General features: G+C 40.9%; 1 long non-coding RNA gene across 1 annotated transcript; it reads left to right on the plus strand.

Annotated features, from left to right (window-relative positions):
- Window positions 1-9,822: 9,822 nt before the first annotated feature.
- LOC123486293 lies at window positions 9,823-19,692 on the plus strand. Its single transcript, XR_006659326.1, has 2 exons — window positions 9,823-9,868; window positions 18,017-19,692. It is a non-coding gene; the product is annotated as an uncharacterized LOC123486293 (long non-coding RNA).
- The last annotated feature ends 3,495 nt before the right edge of the window (window positions 19,693-23,187 follow it).

The following is a 23,187-nucleotide window of genomic DNA, read 5'->3' on the forward strand; positions in this document are numbered from 1 at the left end:
GTAGTCATGGCCCCGCCTCCTGCTAGAACCTTCGTGGGCGTCTGTGGAACAGGACTGTTCCTTGTCACTTCATCTGGGTCACCAGGACCAGGATTGATGAGAAGATTAGTTGTGGTAGTGCTATGGTCCTTTGGGTCACCAGGATTGATGAGATGGTCCTCTGTAGCTCAGCTGGTAGAATAAGGTAAGACAGCCCTGGATTAGGGAGGAGTGAGGAATTCTCTTACAGTCATGCGTGCATACATTTTTGTGTATGGGTGATCCCGGGGATCGAACCACTACCCTTGCGTTACAAGCGCCGTGCTCTACCAGCTGAGCTACAGAGGACCATCTCATCAATCCTGGTAACGCCAGGGTAGTGGGTTCGATCCCGGGACCACCCATACACAAAAATGTATGCACGCATGACTGTAAGTCGCTTTTGGATAAAAGCGTCTGCTAAATGGCATATTATATATTATATTATATCTGACCTGACCTCGGGTCAGATTCCTCACTCCTCCCTAATCCAGGGCTGTCCTACCTTATCAGGGACTGAAACCAGACTGCTGCCCTTTGCCCTTTGCCCTTTGCCTCGCTCCATAGGAGCCATGAGATTGAACAATAACATGTTTGACAGAATGTAAACATTCTGCACTCCCCCCCTTCTTCACTACACTTCTGTGTCTCACTCAGTAACTTTCCATACACCTAGTTCTTATCTCACCCTCCATTGACCACAACACATACATTCCTCATACATGTAAAGTAATCAATAAGTTCTGGTATGTTAACATGAATAGGTACATTCAAGTTAGAATCCAACATAGTTGCAAAATACCTATTTTGGATGCAGCACTTGTTAGCTTGAATGCTAACGCTCATTAACAGGCTGGTAGCAAAGCTAGCCAAAGAGCATTTTACTGGTTGAAGTTTAAGTGTTTTTTAAGGTATAAAGCAGTTGATTTGAGACGATGGCACAAACATTATATTAAGCAGGACGTTCAAACGAGCCTTACAATTATAATCCTAAAGTAGTGGGAAATGCAGTCATAAGCAACCTGTAAATGGAGGCTATTGTTGCTGGCAGCCTACGAGAACTCCCCTGAGTTTTCCCCACGGTGGTGAATTAGTGAATATCGACACAGAGCTTAATGTGAGTAGCACTCAAAGGGGCCTATAATTGGTGAGCAAAAGTGGTCTGGCGCATTGCCTAAGGTTTCTTCAACTGTAATAGTGTATGTATCCACTAATGTGAAAAATATAAGACAAAATATGGCTATTGTTGTTCACTTGACTGTCTTATTAAGACAATTGTCAAATACGTTTGTAAAAGCATGTAAACATTAATTACAGACGTAAATCGTCAAATCGTTAAACATTCATTACAGATATACATTGTTGTACAACATCATGGGCATCACCTTTTAGCTCAAATAAACAGTATTTCTGCTGTTGTGGGTCTTTAACCATCTGTCTGACTTTGTTGTTCACACAGGAGGGAGACGTGACTATCGTGGATCCTCTGGGGAGCCTCAACAACATCATGAAGCTGAGGAGGCAGAGAAGAGTCTCTCCACATCAGAACACCTCAAGAAACACCAGCGGAAACCCACAGGAAGAAATCTCACCGCTGCTCTGACTGTGGGAAAAGTTACTCAAGATCAGATTCACTAAAAGTACACCAGAGAATTCACACAGGAGAGACATCTCACTGCTGCTCTGACTGTGGGAAGAGTTACTCAAGATTAGATTCACTAAAAGTACACCAGAGAATACACACTGCAGAGAAAGTTTATAGCTGTGATCAATGTAGGAAGAGTTTTACTTCACCTAGCCAGCTGACTATCCACCAGAGAACGCACACAGGAGAGAAACCTTTCCATTGCTCTGACTGTGGAAAGAGTTTTGTTATCTCAGGAAATTTAAAATCACACCAGAGAACACACACAGGAGAGAAACCTTATAGCTGTAGTCAATGTGGGAAACGTTTTGCTCACTCAAGCAGCCTGGTAGCACACCTAAAAACACACACATGAGAGAAACTCATCTTCATTGCAATCACACCAGAGAATTCACACAGGAGAGAAACTATATATATAGCTCATTGGAAAGAGTTTTGTTTCGTCCATACATTTAAAAACACACACAGTAGTGAAGCCTTTCTGTGATCAATGTGGGAAGAGTTTTGTTACATCTAGCAGTCTGACTATGCACCAACGGACACACACAGGAGATACATCTTTCAGCTGTGGTCAATATGGAAAGAGATACTCTGGTAAAAGATCTCTGATTTAACGTCAGAAATGACATACATTAAGGAGTTGTTTCATATCAATGAAATAATGTCACAATGTAGAATGTTTTTAACATTGTAGAAGGAGTATTTTAATTAATAATGTCACAATGTAGACCCTTAACATTTGCCCCTGTTCTATTGATTTCAGCGTGATATGGATATTAGCCTCATCAGGGGGAAAATCCAGGCTCTGAAATGAGTTGTGTTACACTTACCACGTTGGCGACCCACTTGAATCAAAATGCAACACTTCTAAATGTAGCTAGCTGTTTTCTACAAATTGTCCTCTGACCAGTGATGTACACATTATTCCCAGATTCCGTGTGGTTTTTGAGCTGTTAGTTTTAACAGGACGTGCAACCTCATATCCCCCCTCTCAAGCAATTGATTTCAACGTGATATCTATATGAGTGATGACAAATAAGTGTTGCGTTTCTCTTCGTTTTGGGGACCGCTGAATTTAAATGCATCACTCCAAAATGTAGCTGACTGTCTTTTGCAGGTTGTCCTCTAACCAGTGAGGTAAAAGATATCTCCCGTGATGTCAAGCAAAGAGGCACTGAGTTTGAAGGTAGGCCTTGAAATACATCCACAGGTACACCTCCAATTGACTCAAATTATGTCAATTAGCCTATCAGAAGCTTCTAAAGCCATGACATCATTTCCTGGAATTTTCCAAGCTGTTTAAAGGCACAGTCAACTTAGTGTATGTACACTTCTGACCCACTGGAATTGTGATACAGTGAATTATAAGTGAAATAATCTGTCTGTAAACAATTGTTAGAAAAATTACTTGTGTCATGCACAAAGTAGATGTCCTAACCAACTTGCCAAAACTATAGTTTGTTAACAAGACATTTGTGGAGTGGTTGAAAAACGAGTTTTAATGACTCCAACCTAAGTGTATGTAAACTTCCGACTTCAACTGTATCACAAACTGTTTCTGCATATTGGTTATTGATTTGGACACATTAACTGTTTTGACATTGTGCTATCCCACCTAGCAAAATGTCATTGAAAATACATTGGAAAGAAGACTATGCCCGATGTCCAATCTACGTTCTGTTTTGGTTGAAAGTGAAAGTTGAAAATACGTATTTTTCAGGTCCTTGTTATTATTCCATGCCTCACCATTAAGTGAATTATTAACAAAGGGGTGTACATTTAGTGTTGATATTTCATCATATTTACATTTCATGTAACATTTAGTAATAATACTTATTTATGCAACCAACTGACAATTTGTTTTTACAATTATATTGTTTATAAACAGTGTAGTAAAACCAGCTTATATTTTGGGCTGGATATTACATCATATTCTTACTGTTTTAACCAATGTTATTTCCTTAGATGCTCTTTAGTCTTTCAGTTTTTATTGATATTCTTTAGTTTTTTGAATCTCTTATGTTTGTTGTCTAGTAAATATTTCAGTTTTTTTGTTTTTTAAATTAATTTCTGAAGCCATTGCTTTCCATCCATGTCTGAAATGTGCTGTATAAATAAAGCTTGATTTGATTTGAACATATTGCAAAACAAATTAACCCAATGACCGACCGATCAACAGACTCTTGCAAAACCAATGAACAAATATGTGTAAAAGCAACACATACCTTGGTCCATCTTAGTATGAAAACAGTATCAATTCAGTATCTTCCACTACGTCAGTTTATTATCACATTTCAACCAATCCAGTGCATTTTTTGTTGAAAATTACGTACAGTGCCTTGCAAACGTATTCATCCCCCTTGGCGTTTTTCATATTTTGTTGCATTACAACCTGTAATTTAAATTGATTTTTATTTGGATTTCATGTAATGGACATACACAAAATTGTTGAAATTGGGGAAGTCAAATGAAAAAAAATTACTTGTTTCAAAAAAATAAATAACGGAAAAGTGGTGTGTGCACATGTATTCACCCCCTTTGCTATGAAGCCCCTAAATAAGATCTGGCTTCACACCACAATTACAGAAGTCACATAATTAGTTAATATAAAGTCCACCTGTGTGCAATCTAAGTGTCACATGATTTTTCACATGATCTCAGTATAAATACACTTGTTCTGAAAGGCCCCAGAGTCTGCAACACCACTAACACCACTAAGCAAGGGGCACCACCAAGCAAGCGGCACCATGAAGACCAAGGAGCTCTCCAAACAGGTCAGGGACAAAGTTGTGGCGAAGTACAGATCAGGGGTTGGGTTATAAAAAATATCAGAAACTTTGAACATCCCATGGAGCACCATTAAATCCATTATAAAAAAATTGAAAGAATATGGCACCACAACAAACCTGCCAAGAAATGGCCGCCCACCAAAACACACGGACCAGGCAAAGCTCCACAGCGGAGATTGGAGTATTTGTCCATATGACCACTTTAAGCCGTACACTCCACAGAGCTGGGCTTTACGGAAGAGTGGCCAGAAAAAAGCCATTGCTTAAAGAAAAAATAAGCAAACAAAATGGTGGCAGCATCATGCTGTTGGGATGTTTTTCATCGGCAGGGACTGGGAAACTTGTCAGAATTGAAGGAATGATAGATGGCTCTAAATACAGGGAAATTCTTGAGGGGAAACTGTTTCAGTCTTCCAGAGATTTGAGACTGGGACGGAGGTTCACCTTCCAGCAGGACAATTTCCCTAAGCATACTGCTAAAGCAACACTTGAGTGGTTTAAGGGGAAACATTTAAATGTCTTGGAATGTCCTAGTCAAAGCCCAGACCTCAATCCAATTAAGATTCTGTGGTATGACTTAAAGATTGCTGTACACCAGCGGAACCCATCCAACTTGAAGGAGCTGGAGCAGTTTTGCCTTGAAGAATGGGCAGAAATCCCAGTGGCTAGATGTGCCAAGCTTATTGAGACATACCCAAATAGACTTGCAGCTGTAAATGCTGCAAAAGGTGGCTCTACAAAGTATTGACTTTGGGTGGGGGGGTGAATAGTTATGCACGCTCAAGTTTTCAGTTTTTTTGTCTTATTTCTTGTTTGTTTCACAATAAAAATATTTTGCATCTTCCAAGTGGTAGGCATGTTGTGTAAATCAAATGATACAACCCCCCCCCAAAAAAAAATCAATTTTAATTCCAGATTGTAAGGCAACAAAATTGGAAAAATGCCAAGGGGGGTGAATACTTTCGCAAGCCACTGTATTTCAGTGCATCATTCATATAGCTAGCTAGCTAGTTTGCTGTGCTAGAAATGATATAATCTAGCTAGCTAGCTATTTGTTTCAATGCACCTTCCAAATGTGAAATTACAAGTAAAAAAGGACACTTACCTAAAGCTGTTTGTTTATATCCTCTTGGTTGTGAAGGTAGCTCTAGATTAGCTAGTTTACTAGTTAATAGTAGTTTTCTAGGTAATAATAGTTTACTAGTTAATAGTAGTTTACTAGTTAATAGTAGTTGACTAGTTAATAATAGTTTACTAGTTAATTGTAGTTTACTAGGTAATAATAGTTTACTAGTTAATAGTAGATTACTAGGTAATAATTGTTGACTAGTTAATAATAGTTTACTAGTTAATAGTAGTTTACTAGGTAATAATAGTTGACTAGTTAATAGTAGTTTACTAGTTAATAGTAGTTTACTAAGTAATAATAGTTGACTAGTTAATAATAGTTGACTAGGTAATAATATTTGACTAGTTAATAGTAGTTTACTAGGTAATAATAGTTGACTAGTTAATAGTAGTTTACTAGTTAATAATAGTTAACTTTTTAAAAAAACATTTTTAGTCATTTAGCAGACGCTCTTATCCAGAGCGACTTACAGGAGCAATTAGGGTTAAGTGCCTTGCTCAAGGGCACATCGACAGATTTTTCACCTAGTCGGCTCGGGGATTAGAACCAGTGACCTTTCGGTTACTGGCACAACGCTCTTAACCACTAAGCTACCTGCCACCCAGTTTACTAGTTAATAGTAGTTTACTAGTTAATAGTAGTTTACTAGGTAATAATAGTTGACTAGTTAATAGTAGTTTTCTAGGTAATAATAGTTGACTAGTTAATAGTAGTTTACTAGTTAATAGTAGTTTACTAGGTAATAATTGTTGACTAGTTAATAGTAGTTTACTAGGTAATAATAGTTGACTAGTTAATAGCTCATCTAGTTCCCAGAGACTCTTATTATTATTATTATTATTATTATTATTATTATTATTATTATTATTATTATTATTATTTAAGGTGTTGTGTCCCTATTGGTGGGACCCAACATCATAGAAAATACAATAAATGAATCAATAATAACCACCCCACCTCCTTCAGTCACAGTTAAAATCACATCCCTAAACAGGCTCAGGTGCCTGTGAGGTCGGAGCATTAATCGGCAGGATTCCTTGTAATGCCTCTGCAGTAAAATCCCTGAGCCCCCTGAGAGAGAGAGGGAGAGGGAGAGGGAGAGAGAGGGTCAGAGAGAGAGGGTCAAAGAGAGAGGGAGAGAGAGGGTCAAAGAGAGAGGGAGAGAGAGAGAGAGAGAGAGAGAGAGAGAGACAGGATTCCTTGTAATGCCTCTGCAGTAAAATCCCTGAGTCCCCTGAGGGAGAGAGAGGGAGAGGGAGAGGGAGAGAGAGAGAGAGGGAGAGAGAGGGAGAGGGAGAGGGAGAGGGAGAGAGAGAGAGGGAGAGGGAGAGAGAGAGCGGATTCCTTGTAATGCCTCTGCAGTAAAATCCCTGAGCCCCCTGAGAGAGAGAGAGGGAGAGGGAGAGAGAGAGAGAGAGAGAGAGGGAGAGGGAGAGAGAGAGAGCGGATTCCTTGTAATGCCTCTGCAGTAAAATCCCTGAGCCCCCTGAGAGAGAGAGAGAGGGAGAGGGAGAGGGAGAGAGAGAGAGCGGATTCCTTGTAATGCCTCTGCAGTAAAATCCCTGAGCCCCCTGAGAGAGAGAGAGAGAGGGAGAGAGAGAGAGAGAGAGAGAGAGAGGGAGTCCCAATAAACGCACTGTGATGTCACAATGATATCACAATGATGTCACAATGATGCCCCTATTTTCGCAGATTTCCTCTCTGTTTGCGCTGTGCAGTTGATAACCAGTGCAATAAACGCTACAAAGTCCACCTTCTTAACATGCAACATGTCAGGATTGACAGTGTGGTGAAGAAGGCGCAACAGCGTCTCTTCAACCTCAGGAGGCTGAAGAAATTTGGCTTGGCAACCTAAAACCCTCACAAACTTTTACAGATGCACAATTGAGAGCATCCTCTCGGGCTGTTATCACCGCCTGGTACGGCAACTGCACCGCCCGCAACCGCAGGGCTCTCCAGAAGGTGGTGCGGTCTGCACAATGTATCACCAGGGGGCAAACTACCAGCCCTCCAAGACACCTACAGCACCCGATGTCACAGGAAGGCCAAAAAGATCATCAAGGACAGCTACCACCCGAGCCACTGCCTGTTCCCCCCGCTATCATCCAGAAGGGTGAGGTCAGTACAGGTGCATCAAAGCTGGGACCGAGAGACTGAAAAACAGCTTCTATCTCAAGGCCATCAGACTGTTAAATAGCCATCACTAGCACATTAGAGGCTGCTGCTGCCTATTGAAATCACTGGCCACTTTAAGAAATGGAACACTAGTCACTTTAATAATGCCACCTTAATAATGTTTACATATCTTGCTTTACCCATCTCATATGTATATACTGTATTCTATACTATCTTAATAATGTTTGCATATCTTGCATTACCCATCTCATATGTATATACTGTATTCTATAATATCTTAGTAATGTTTACATTTTTCTACATTTCTACATTTACGTCATTTAGCAGACGACTTACCAGACGACATATCCAGAGCGACTTACAGGAGCAATTAGGGTTAAGTGCCTTGCTTAAGGGCACATCGACAGATTTTTCACCTAGTCGGCTCGGGGATTAGAACCAGCGACCTTTCGGTTACTGGCACAACGCTCTTACCCACTAAGCTACCTGCCGCCGCTACATATCTTGCATTACTCATCTCATATGTATATACTGTATTCTATACTATCTATTGCATCTTAGCCTATGCCGCTCTGATAATGACATTGCTCATCCATATATTTACATGTTCTTATTCCATTCCTTTACTTAGATTTGTGTGTATTAGGTTTTTGTTGTGTAACTGTTAGATATTACTTGCTAGATATTGCTGCACTGACTGAACTAGAAGCTGTAGTGTATTGACAATACGATGGTGTTAAATGTTTTTAAATGGAACTGAAGGAATGTTGTTTATGGTAGTATCAAGAGGGAATGTTTTAGGTGTAATACCACATACCACAGATAGGAGGTGGGTTGTAAAGGGGAGACTGGTGATTGGCCAGAAGAGGGGGCAGCAGTGTTTATAAATAGGGGTTAAACGGTGAGACGTTAGAACGGCCATAACAATCTGACGAGTCGTTCTCCGGACAACGCGTGTCTGTAATTTATGCTGTAACCTCGTGGTATGAATAAAACTTCTAACATGATGCAGCATAACGGACTCTTTGTTGACAGCAATAATTGCCACCATTCATCATATACGACAAAGCACAAGCATTTCGCTACACTCGCAATAACATCTGCTAACCATGTGTATGTGACAAATACATTTGATTTGATTTTTGATTGGGGACTAGGTTAGTAGCTAGTTCACTTTTTTGCGAGGGAACGCAAAATAATAAGCTATTTTTAACTGATATAATAATGATTTTTTAAAAATAGTAGTTAAAAACGTATTTTGTTGTTGTACTGTTCCGTAGAGAACTGCTATGAGTCCACAGTGTTGAAATTGTTTTAACTTCGTCTGAAAATAAAATAAAACATTATCTCAACTGCGTTTCAAACTCCAGTCAGCAGATGGCGCTGTGGGTCTTTCAGGCAAGTCTGCCAGAGTGTGACGTGGAAGTGAACTGGACGCTTCTTTCAACAACAACAGCTAGTCTGTCGTCACTAGTTACCACAGTCACAAAGACATAATTATGGCTAAATCCCGCCCATTTCTACAACGTCTGTTCTTAAAATCTTATTTTTAAACCTAACCTTAACCACATTGCTAACCTTATGCCTAACCGTAGCCTTAAATGAAGACAAAAAAAGGAAATGTTTGTTTTCGTGAATTTTTACGATAGCCAATGTTTACTTTGTGGCTGTGGTAACTAGTGACAACCCAGCTCGTCAGCCATGTTCTTTTATAGTTCAATGGAAACGGTCAGCCACCTCGGTAGCTTGCTAGCCGAAACATTGAAGCTCTTTAGACGCTGTCATATATATTATCCACTGTGTTTTGAACGTATTTCTGTCGTCTAGCTAGTTATCCCATTTAATTTCATATTTTCGTTGTTGTTATTAGTCAGCTAACGTAGTTACCTGGCTGGTTAAGTTATCACTAGCCTAGCTAGCTAACATCCCCGACCATGAGCTCACTAAGCTACTCTCCTCCTGCTAAAGAAGAGGAGGTCTACTGGACGGAGAAAGAGGGTGTGTGGCTGAACGTTGTCGTTAAAGAAGAGGAGGAAGAGGAGGATGTTACAGTGAAAGAAGAGGAGGATTCAGATTTTGGAGTGAAGGAGGAGGGAGAGATAACTGATGTATTGGAAGAAGAGGAGGAGATTGGGGATCTGATTAACACCAGTAAGTACTGTCTTAAAACAGAAGCACTACACTGCAGTTGTTGAACTAAAGGGCCAGGTCGTGGGGTAACAGTCACACTCCCACTATCAAAACGGCCATATCTTTTTTTTTTACAATCAGGTCCAAGTCTTTGTCTTGTGAACCCTTATTCTTCTTCATGTGACTCTTCGTCAGACTAGACGCTGTATTGCTGCCTTCCGCAGGTCGGAGTGTGGTTTTGCACAATTTGGTCACAAAAAAAAAGGGGAAATGGGAAGAATTGAAATTGCACCACCATCTAACCCTGCAACTATACACTAAAAACCCACCAGCTCATCCCACTACTTTGGCCCTAAACGATCCCCCACCAGGCCATCCCAATACTTTGGCCCTAAACGATCCCCCACCAGCCCATCCTACTAATTTGGTCCTAAACGATCCTACACCAGGCCATCGACCTGGGAGGATGGAACCCCTTCCCTTAAAACAAAAAAAAAGAAAGGCTAGAGAAGAGGGGAAGAGAGCGTCTTTCAGCGGTCCTTTTGCATTTATTGATGGAAACAAGATCGATTGCCATGACTACAAGTGAACGTCTCAATCTGACTTGAGAGGACTGACTGACTTACAGCCCAGGACCTCCACATCAGTAAAATCGTTGAAATTGTTGCATGTTGTGTTTACAAAATGTAAACGCAACATGCAACAATTTCAACGATTTTACTGAGTTACAGTTCATATAAGAAAATCAGTCAATTGAAATAAATAAATTAGGCACTAATCTATGGATTTCACATGATTGGGCAGAGGGGCCACCATGGGTTTTTCCGCACAAAATAGCTTTTTACAGACATAAATAGTCCACTGTTTCATCAGCTCTCATCAGGTCTCAGAGGCCACTCTAAAATGTGCAGTTTTGTCACACAACACAATGCCACAGATGTCTCAAGTTTTGAAGGTGCGCGCAATTGGCATGCTGACTGCAGGAATGTCCACCAGAGCTGTTGCCAGATAATTTAATGTTCATTTCTCTACCATAAGCTGCCTCCAACATCTTTTTTAGAGAATTTGGCAGTTCATCCAACCGGTCTCACAACCTCAGACCATATGTAACCACGCCAGCCCAGGACTTCCACATCTTGCTTCTTGACCTGCGGGATCATCTGAGACCAGCCACCCGGATAGCTGATGAAACTGTGGGTTTGCACAACCGAAGAAGTTCTTCACAAACTGTCAGAAATCGTCTCAGGGAAGCTCATTTGCGTGCTCGTCGACCTCACCAGGGTCTTGACCTGACTGCAGTTCGGTGTCATAACCGACTTCAGTGGGCCAATGCGCACCTTCGATGGCCACTGGCACACTGGAGAAGTGTGCTCTTCACGGATGCATCCCGGTATGGAGTCAGGTGGGCCAGCGGTTTGCTGATGTCAACGTTGTGAACAGAGTGCCCCATGGTGGGGTTATGGTATGGGCAGGCATAAGCTACGGACAACAAACACAATTGCATTTTATCGATGGCAATTTGAATGCAAAGAGATAGCGTGACGAGATCTTGAGGCCCATTGTCACTCCATTCATCCGCCTCCATCACCTCCATCGCCTCCATGTTTCAGCATGATAAATCACGGCCCCATGTCGCAAGGATCTTTACACAATTCCTGGAAGCTGAAAATGGTCCAGTTCTTCCATGGCCTGCATATTCACCAGATATGTCACCCATTGAGCATGTTTGGGATGTTCTGGATCGCAGTGTATGACAGCGTGTTCCTGACAATATCCAGCAACTTTGCACAGACATTGAAGAGGAGTGGGGGAACATTCCACAGGCCACAATCAACAGCCTGATTAACTCTATGCGAAGATGTGTCGTGCTGTGTGAGGCAAATGGTGGTCACACCAGATACTGACTTGGTTTTCTGATCCACGCCACTATTTTTTTTTTTTAAGGTATTTGTGACCAACAGAAGCATATGTGTTCCCAGTCGTGAAATCCATAGATTAGGGCCTAATGAATTTATTTCAATTGACTGATTTCCTTATATATAAACTGTAACTCACTAAAATCATCAAAATTGTTGCAAGTTGTGTTTATATTTTTGTTCAGTATATACAGGCTATATTTATCCAGTTATTCATACCACTGTATTTTGGTTATATATATTTTTTTGTCCTTTAGCAGACGCTCTTATGCAGAGCCATTTACAAGAGCAATTAGGGTTAAGTGCCTTGCTCAAGGACACATCAACAGATTTGTCACTTAGTCTGCTCGGGGATTCGAACCAGTGACCTTTCGGTTAGTGGCCCAACGCTCTCTTAACCGCTAAACTACCTGCTAGAGGTTCTGCAAAACGTTGAACTCGACGCACTAAATGTTGTATCTCCAAATGCCTGGGGTTTACGAGACATAACTAAAAGAAAAGCACCGTTTTTTAAATATATTTTTTGTAAACACATTAATGCAGATTTCATTCTACTCCAGGAGACTCACTCCTGCAATTCAGATTCAACGTTTTGGAGATTCAACGTTTATTATAGTCACGGATCTAACCAGTCAGCTGGTACTATGATATTGCTTCATAATTGTAGAGGCGATATTTCAGAGTCTTCTGCGTCCAAAGATGGGAGATGGGTTATATTGATCTCTAAACTAGAATGCTTGTTTAATTATATGCACTGTGTATGGGTACAATTCTCACACCTCAAACAATACCTTTTATTTTTCGGATTTTGCTGATAAGCTTACTGAGCTGCAAAACAAGTATACAAATGCATGGCTTATAATAGTTGGAGACTTCAATTAAACACCTGACAACTCTTCAGATAGATTTTCCACCTAGAATAGCTCAAAGATCTCATAATAGTGACATCGTCACCTCATTTCGCAGTAAACTGATAGTGGTCGATGCATGGCGTTTCTTTAATACAAACTGAAATGAATACACCTGGTGAATGACGGTCAGATCCAGAATTGATGTGCTTCTCATTTCACACTTTTCCAATAAGTAGTCAAGCTTATTACACGCGGTAAGGAACTAAACAAGCAGAAATGTTTGGAAGAACATCCGCTTTTGAATGAATGTAATATTTTTTGGGGGGAAACTGATAACCGTCAATACCGTTGAAACTATTCCTTTGAAGTTTTTTTAAAAATACATTTGAATATTTGTAGCTGCTTTTTAAGTAAATACCTGCAGTCGAATTGTCAGGGTTCATACACATTTTGACAGATGGAATTTCATGACGTTTCCGTTACTTTTAACCAGATTTCCATGACCAATAATTGTCTATGTACGCATAGAAAAGTAAGCGTAATGTGGTATCGACACCATGGGAGGCTGCTCTCTGATCCCATGTACCAGCTCATTAAATATATCAAAGGTCAAATGGCTATGGTAGGCTACAAATCTTTTTATTCAGATGAAGCAAGCCCACAAATTGTCTTCAGGAAATATACCTTTTCTAGTTTAGTCATATTTATCTTAGCCACCTTAGAAGTATTTACTTTGCAGGCTGACTAGCATTTATTGAGTTGCAATGTCCCATACATTGGATGCCCAAATCAACTGGAAGTATATACAAAACAAGTATTGAATTGGCTACCTAGTTAGTCTGTTCTCTGTCACATTTTATAGACTAGGCCTACCTGCTGCTGCTATTCGACTGTCTCTCTGGCCTTGAGCAACGGCCAACTCGTCTTGCGCACACACACAGGTGATGCTTGCAAAACACAGACGCTCTTCACTGTAATTCCCATCCTGGCTGATAGGTTGATTTTTTTTATTTGATTGATAAAATAGTTTTTTTTTAAACGTCCTAAATAAAATTGATAATTTCCCTAAAATTCCATGACTTTTTTCCAGGTTTTTCATGACCATACAAACCCTGAATTGTGCAATATGTTAGGAGAGATAAAGAAGATTGTCACTTGATGTCATTATGTAGCTTACCGGTAGTTCCCAGTCATGTGGTGCTGGTTCACACCAACTAGAGACCGGAGCCTTCTGAGTCACTCACTGTTGTTGCAGCATGTGGTGCTGGTTCACAACTAGAGACCCGGAGCCTTCTGAGTCACTCACTGTTGTTGCAGCATGTGGTGCTGGTTCACACCAACTAGAAACCGGAGCCTTCTGGAGTCACTCACTGTTGTTGCAGCATGTGGTGCTGGTTCACACCAACTAGAGACACGGAGCCTTCTGAAGGTCACTCACTGTTGTTGCAGCATGTGGTGCTGGTTCACAGCAACTAGAGACCGGAGCCTTCCTGAGTCACTCACTGTTTGTTGCAGCATGTGGTGCTGGTTCAAGCAACTAGAGACCGGAGCCTTCTGAGTCATGCTCCACTGTTGTTGCAGCATGTGGTGCTGGTTCACAGCAACTAGGGGCCGGAGCCTTCTGGAGGTCACTCACTGTTGTTGCAGCATGTGGTGCTGGTTCACAGGGCAACTAGAGACTGGAGCCTTCTGAGTGTCACTCACTGTTGTTGCAGCATGTGGTGCTGGTTCACACCAACTAGAGACCCGGAGCCTTCTGAGTCACTCACTGTTGTTGCAGCATGTGGTGCTGGTTCACAACTCAGGACCCGGAGCCTTCTCTGAGTCACTCACTGTTGTTGCAGCATGTGGTGCTGGTTCCACACCAACCCCAGAGGCCGGAGCCTTCTGGAGTCACTCACTGTTGTTGCAGCATGTGGTGCTGGTTCACACCAACTAGAGACCGGAGCCTTCTGAGTCACTCACTGTTGTTGCAGCATGTGGTGCTGGTTCACACCAACTAGAGACCGGAGCCTTCTGAGTCACTCACTGTTGTGCACCTGGTGATCTAGTTACAGGAGGGAATTCACAACTAAATGTTTTTGCCAGCTAGATATCTTTATAACTAAAGTCAACTGTCTAAAACGTGCTAAATACTCTGCAGTTGTCCATTTGGTTGACTTGATTTAGTAGCTAGTTAGCTTTAGTGGGTAGCTGCTTCCAAGATCAACTGCAGAGAATCCGTCCTCCTGGACCAAGAGCCTTGCTGGCTAATATTACTTAGATAGCTTTATGAGCTGGGATGTCTGTCCTCCAAATAGTTTAGTTACCTATATAGCTTTATGATCTGGGATGTCTGTCCTCCAAATAGTTTAGTTACTTATATAGCTTTATGAGCTGGGATGTCTGTCCTCCAAATAGTTTAGTTACTTATATAGCTTTATGAGCTGGGATGTCTGTCCTCCAAATAGTTTAGGTCAGAGACTATAAAATGTTTGCAATGCGCTCGTTAGCTAAGTTAGCATTCTCTATGGGATTTTACATGAAGGTATGACAATATGGATACCTCCTATTAACCTGTCTCCTCCCTTTCATCTACACTGATTGGAGTGGATTTAACAAGTGGCATCAATAAGGGATCATAGCTTTCACCTGGATTCACCTAGTCAGTCTGTCATGGAAAGAGCAGGTGTTCATAATGTTTTGTACACTCAGTGTATTTAGTATTTTGTCCCTGTAGGTTCACATGTGGAACTGCATGAAATGTGTTTTTACTTTTGTTTCAAATCATTTAGAAATGTGATCCCAATGTCACACATTGTCCTCTTTATTAATAGAGAGACTCATATACAGTATAGCATTAGTTTAAAACTAAAATGGATGAACCAATCCTGGATCGCCCCCTGTATTATCAGCCACTGAAATAGGAGAGACTCTGTCCCCTCTCTGTTTGTCTACTCAACCCAGAGTGAAACTAAAACACCCCATGCAGCCCATGGCAACCTGATGACTCAGAGTCACGTCATAAACAAGTACAACGGCCACCGTGGGGGAAAACAACTGATGTTCACCATCTGGGACCATTCAACATCCTAGATTTACCAGGTTATTACTTCTAAATAAACTGCTGTTCACCATCTGGGACCATTCAACATCCTAGATTTACCAGGTTATTACTTCTAAATAAACTGCTGTTCATCATCTGGGACCATTCAACATCCTAGATTTACCAGGTTATTACTTCTAAATAAACTGCTGTTCATCATCTGGGACCATTCAACATCCTAGATTTACCAGGTTATTACTTCTAAATAAACTGTGTTCATCATCTGGGACCATTCAACATCCTAGATTTACCAGGTTATTACTTCTAAATAAACTGCTGTTCATCATCTGGGACCATTCAACATCCTATATTTACCAGTTTATAACTTCTAAATAAACTGCTGTTCATCATCTGGGACCATTCAACATCCTAGATTTACCAGGTTATTACTTCTAAATAAAAACTATTTTTGGGGTTCTCATAGGCTTAAAATTGTTTTGATTATTGCTTTAACAGTCACTAAGATAATATTTAGTTGTGATAGTTGTAAAATATCTATTTTGGATGCAGCACTTGTTAGCTTGAATGCTAACGCTCATTAACAGACTGGTAGCGAAGCTAGCCAAAGAGCATTTTACTGGTTGAAGTTGAAGTGTTTTTTAAAGTATAAAGCAGTTGATTTGAGACGATGGCACAAACATTATATTAAGCAGGACATTCAAACGAGCCTTACAATTATAATCCTAAAGTAGTGTGAAATGCACTCATAAGCAACCTGTAAATGGAGGCTATTGTTGCTGTCAGCCTCTGAGAACTCCCCTGAGTTTTCCCCACGGTGGTGAATTAGTGAATATCGACACACAGCTTAATGTGAGTTTCCTTGAGTAGCACTCCTGATCTTCCACTGATAGTGCGCTGTAATATTCAGAATACGTTGTGAAAAACTAAAATCTTCGCTCACCATTGTTGCTCCATGCAGATATACTACATCCATAACTAGAGGTTTCTGTATTAGCAGGGAGGAGTTCAGATATACTACATCCATAACTAGCGGTTATTAGCATGGAGGAGTTCAGATATACTACATCCATAACTAGAGGTTATTAGCATGGAGGAGTTCAGATATACTACATCCATAACTAGAGGTTATTAGCATGGAGGAGTTCAGATATACTACATCCATAACTAGAGGTTATTAGCATGGAGGAGTTCAGATATACTACATCCATAACTAGCGGTTTCAGTATTAGCATGGAGGAGTTCAGATATACTACATCCATAACTAGAGGTATTAGCATGGAGGAGTTCAGATATACTACATCCATAACTAGAGGTATTAGCATGGAGGAGTTCAGATATACTACATCCATAACTAGAGGTTATTAGCATGGAGGAGTTCAGATATACTACATCCATAACTAGAGGTTATTAGCATGGAGGAGTTCAGATATACTACATCCATAACTAGAGGTTATTAGCATGGAGGAGTTCAGATATACTACATCCATAACTAGCGGTTTCAGTATTAGCATGGAGGAGTTCAGATATACTACATCCATAACTAGAGGTTATTAGCATGGAGGAGTTCAGATATACTACATCCATAACTAGAGGTTATTAGCATGGAGGAGTTCAGATATACTACATCCATAACTAGAGGTTATTAGCATGGAGGAGTTCAGATATACTACATCCATAACTAGAGGTTATTAGCATGGAGGAGTTCAGATATACTACATCCATAACTAGAGGTTATTAGCATGGAGGAGTTCAGATATACTACATCCATAACTAGAGGTTATTAGCAGGGAGGAGTTCAGATATACTACATCCATAACTAGAGGTTATTAGCATGGAGGAGTTCAGATATACTACATCCATAACTAGAGGTTATTAGCATGGAGGAGTTCAGATATACTACATCCATAACTAGAGGTTATTAGCATGGAGGAGTTCAGATATACTACATCCATAACTAGAGGTTATTAGAATGGAGGAGTGCAGATATACTACATCCATAACTAGCGGTTTCTGTATTCTCAGGGAGGAGTTTCTGCAACCAAATTGCATGTGTATCGCCCTCATGCCCCAATTTTAGCAAACACAGAAAGGGGCCAAAAGTGGTGACCAAAAGTGGTCTGGTGCATTGCCACTGCTTAGAGTTTCTGCAACTGTAGTAACGTATTTCTAGCCTAGGATCATCAACTTTACTACTAAAGTAAAAATAATACGATTAAATATGACTGTTGTTGTTCACTGACTGTCTTATTATGACAATTGTCAAATAAGTTTGTAAAAGCATTTAAACATTCATTAAAAAGTGGGTTTCTGCTGTTGTGGGACTTTAACCATCTGTCTGACTTTGTCGTTCACACAGGGAGAGACGTGACTATTGTGGATCCTCTGCGGAGCCTCAACAACATCATGAAGCTGAGGAGGCAGAGAAGAGTCCCTCCAGATCAGAACACCTCAAGAAACACCAGCGGAAACCCACAGGGAAGAAATCTCACCGCTGCTCTGACTGTGGGAAGAGTTACTCAAGATCAGATTCACTAAAAGTACACCAGAGAATTCACACAGGCGATACAGCTCACTGCTGCTCTGACTGTGGGAAGATATTCACTTCTTCAGCAGACCTCAAAAGACATGAGAGAATCCACACAGGGGAGAAACCTTATAGCTGTGATCAATGTGGGAAGAGTTTTAATGTTCCAAGCAGCCTGAAAACACACCAGAGAACACACACAGGGGAGAAACCTTATAGTTGCGCTGTCTGTGGGAAGACCTTTTCGAAATTATATACATTACAATCACACCAAAGAATTCACACTGGAGAGAAGCTTCATAGCTGCTCTGACTGTGGGAAGAGTTTTTCAAAATTATATACATTACAATTACACAAGAGAATTCACACTGGAGAGAAACTTTATAGCTGTAACCAATGTGGGAAGAGTTTTACTCACTCAAGCTGCCTGAAGGTTCATCAGAGAACACACACTGGAGAGAGACCTTATAGCTGTGATCAATGTGAGAAGAGATTTGTTACATCTAGCAGTCTGACTATACACCAGAGAACACACACAGGAGAGAAACCTTATAGCTGTGATCAATGTGGGAAAAGTTTTACTTCATCTAGCCATCTGACTATTCACCAGCGGACACACAAGAGAGAAACCTTATAGCTGTAATCAATGTGGGAAGAGTTTTACCTAGCCAAACATCCTGATATCACACCAGAGAACACACACAGGAGAGAAATCTTATAGCTGTGATCAATGTGGAAAGAGATACTTTACCAGTGTATCTCTGAATGAACATCAGAAAATACATACATGAAGGAGTTGTTTCATGATATCAATAAAATAATGTCACAGTGTAGAATGTTTTTAACATTGTAGGAGGAGTATTTTAATGAATAATGTCCCAATGTAGAACCTTAAACGTTTGCCCCCTGTTCTATTGATTTCAGCGTGATATGGATATTAGCCTCATCAGGGGAAAAATCCACTTGTCAAAACAACAGCGGTTTTTGGTGATTGTGAGGTTTTATAAGGTGGTTGTTTAAAACAAATATTTAAATAAATACAAGTAATATGATTACTATTATGTTTCTGTAGATTTTAGGTTTAGGTTTTCATTATATCACTAACTGTTTTCGGGTATTGATTTGGACACATTAAAGGGGGTGTACGTTCGGTTTTGATATTTCATCATATTTACATTTCATGTAACATTTAGTAATCATAATTATTTATGCAACCTACTGACAATTTTTTGGTACAATTTATATTGTTTACAAACAATGTAGTAAAACTAGCTTATATTTTGGGCTGGATATTACATCATATTCTTACTGTTTTAACCAATGTTATTTCCTTAGATGCTCTTTAGTCTTTCAGCTTTTATTGTTATTCTTTAGTTTTTTATCCACTGTTTGTTGTGTAGTAAATATTTGTTTTTATTTTCATAGTTTTTATAAATTTGTGAAGCCATTGCTTTGCATCCATGTCTGAAATGTGCTATATAAATAAAGCTTGATTTGATTTGAACATATTTTTAAAACAAATGAACCCAATGACTGACCGATCAACAGACTCCAATGAACAAATATGTGTAAAAGCAACACATATCTTGGTCCATCTTAGTATGAAAACAGTATCAATTCAGTATATCTAACACTATGTCAAAATTGTGCATGGTACGTAAGTTTATCACTTTTCAACCATTCCAGTGCATTTTGGTTGAAAATGACGTATTGTTGATTTAAACATTTTTCAAAGGATTCAACTACTAAAATCTGAAATGAACAAATGGATCAAACCGATCAACTTTTCAAGCCTGCTAAACTCTATTTAAAAAACAGAAACACCTTATTTACATACGTATTCTGACCCTTTGCTATTAGACTCGAAATTGAGCTCCGGTGCATCCTGTTTCCATTGATCATCCTTGAGTTGTTTCTACAACTTGATTGGAGTCCACCTGTGGTCAATTAAATTGTTTTGCCATGATTTGGAAAGGCACACACCTGTCTATGTAAGGTCCCACAGTTGACAGTGCATGTCAGAGCAAAAACCAAGCCATGAGGTCGAAGGGATTGTCAGTAGAGCTCCAAAACAGGATTGTGTCGAGGCACAGATCTGGGGAATGGTACCAAAACATTTCTGTAGCATTGAAGGTCCCCAAGAACACCGTGACCTCCATCATTCTTAAATGGAAGAAGTTTGGAACCACCAGGACTCTTCCTAGAGGTGGACGCCCGGCCAAACTGAGCAATCGGGGGAGAAGGGCCTTGGTCAGGGAGGTGACCAAGAACCCGATGGTGACTCTGACAGAGCTCCAGAGTTCCTCTGTGGAGATGGGAGAACTTTCCAGAAGGACAACCATCTCTGCAGCACTCCACCAATCAGGCCTTTATGGTAAAGTGGCCAGACGGAAGCCACTCCTCAGTAAAAGGCACATGACAGCCCGCTTGGAGTTTGCCAAAAGGCACTTAAAGGACTCTCAGACCATGAGAAACAAGATTCTCTGGTCTGATGAAACCAAGCGTCATGTCTGGAGGAAACCTGGCACCATTCCTACGGTGAAGCATGGTGGTGGCAGCATCGTGCTGTGGCGATGTTTTTCAGTGGCAGGGACTGGGAGACTAGTCAGGATCGAGGAAAGATGAACGGACCAAAGTACAGAGAGATCCTTTTTACATGTTTTATTATTATTATTTAATTTTTTTCGTGATATCCAATTGGGTTGGATAGGTTACTTTCTAAATGTAATATGTTACAGTTACCTGTCCAGAATTGTAATCAGTAACGGAGCTTTTGGATTACCAAAACTCAGTAACGCAAATCTGATTACTTTTAGATTACAAGAGGCACAGGTTAGTACCACAGTCATAAAATCAGATTTAACTTTAACCACACTGCTAACCCTAATGCCTAAACCTAACCTTAAATAACCCTAGCCTTAACCACACTGCTAACTCTTACCTTAAATAACCCTAACCTTAACCACACTGCTAACCCTAATGCCTAACTCTCACCTTAAATAATTCTAACCTTAACCACACTGCTAACCCTAATGCCTAACTCTTACCTTAAATAAACCTAACCTTAACCACACTGCTAACCCTAATGCCTAAACCTTACCTTAAATAGCCCTAACCTTAACCACACTTCTAACTCTTACCTTAAATAACCCTAACCTTAACCACACTGCTAACTCTTACCTTAAATAACCCTAACCTTAACCACACTGCTAACCCTAATGCCTAACTCTTACCTTAAATAACCCTAACCTTAACCACACTGCTAACCCTAATGCCTAACTCTTACCTTAAATAACCCTAACCTTAACCATACTGCTAACCCTAATGCCTAACTCTCACCTTAAATAATGCTAACCGTAACCACACTGCTAACCCTAATGCCTTACCTTAAATAACCCTAACCTTAACCACACTGCTAACTCTTACCTTAAATAACCCTAACCTTAACCACACTGCTAACCCTAATGCCTAACTCTCACCTTAAATAATGCTAACGTAACCACACTGCTAACCCTAATGCCTTACCTTAAATAACCCTAACCTTAACCACACTGCTAACTCTTACCTTAAATAACCCTAACCTTAACCACACTGCTAACCCTAATGCCTAACTCTCACCTTAAATAATGCTAACCTTAACCACACTGCTAACCCTAATGCCTAAACCTTACCTTAAATAACCCTAACCTTAACCACACTGCTAACTCTTACCTTAAATAACCCTAACCTTAACCACACTGCTAACCCTAATGCCTAAACCTTACCTTAAATAACCCTAACCTTAACCACACTGCTAACTCTTACCTTAAATAACCCTAACCTTAACCACACCGCTAACCCTAATGACTAACTCTTACCTTAAATAACCCTAACCTTAACCACACTGCTAACCCTAATGCCTAACTCTCACCTTAAATAATGCTAACCTTAACCACACTGCTAACCCTAATGCCTAAACCTTACCTTAAATAATGCTAACCTTAACCACACTGCTAACCCTAATGCCTAACTCTTACCTTAAATAACCCTAACCTTAACCACACTGCTATCCCTAATGACTAACTCTTACCTTAAATAACCCTAACCTTAACCACACTGCTAACTCTTACCTTAAATAACCTTAACCACACTGCTAACCCTAATGCCTAACTCTTACCTTAAATAACCCTAACCTTAACCACACTGCTAACCCACCCTAACCGTAACCACACTGCTAACCCACCCTAACCGTAACCACACTGCTAACCCTAATGCCTAAACCTTAGATTTCAGAGTCCAGCAGATGGAGCCACCGCCTCGTGACGTATACTCCATCTGTTACCAGGCCTCGACGAGTCTTCCCCTGGTGGCTGACCTGCTGTACGCGGGTGTTACGAGAATCGGATAGGAGCACAGCGCTTCCTTCAGACGGCTGAACGCCGCTTCTGTCTCGTTCCGTCCCCATTTCACTGTTTTCGGGAGGCGGGCCTTGGTCAGATCGGTGAGGGGGGGAAGCTATAGCCGCAAAGTTAGGGATAAACCGGCTATAGTATCCTGCAAGTCCCAGGAAGGACTTGACCTGTGTCTTGGTGCATTGGAACGGGCCAGTCTCGTACCGCGTGAACCTTCCTCTCCTGGGGCTTGACGTTTCCCCCGTCCGATCATATACCCCCAGGTACTCCACCTCCTCAAACGCTAGCTTGCATTTCTTGGGGTTTTGCGGTCAACCAGGCTTGTCTGAGCACGTCCAGCACCGCCTGGAGGCGCATCAGGCGCTCCTCCCAACCTTGGCTGTGGGTGATATCGTCCAGATAGGCCGCTGCATATTGCTGGTGGGGTCGAAGCACTCTGTTCATCAGTCGCTTGAATGTGGGCGGGGCTCCGTGGAGACCGAACGGGAGCACCCGGTACTGGTAGAGACCATCTGGTGTCGAGAACGTCGTCTTCTCCCGTAGAGGAGTTCAAACGGGGAAAACCCAGTGGAGGATTGGGGGTACTTCTCGGATTGAGAACATTAGGTGGGG

The sequence above is a fragment of the Coregonus clupeaformis genome, unplaced genomic scaffold, assembly GCF_020615455.1.
Source record: "Coregonus clupeaformis isolate EN_2021a unplaced genomic scaffold, ASM2061545v1 scaf1105, whole genome shotgun sequence".
Lineage (NCBI taxonomy): Eukaryota > Metazoa > Chordata > Actinopteri > Salmoniformes > Salmonidae > Coregonus > Coregonus clupeaformis.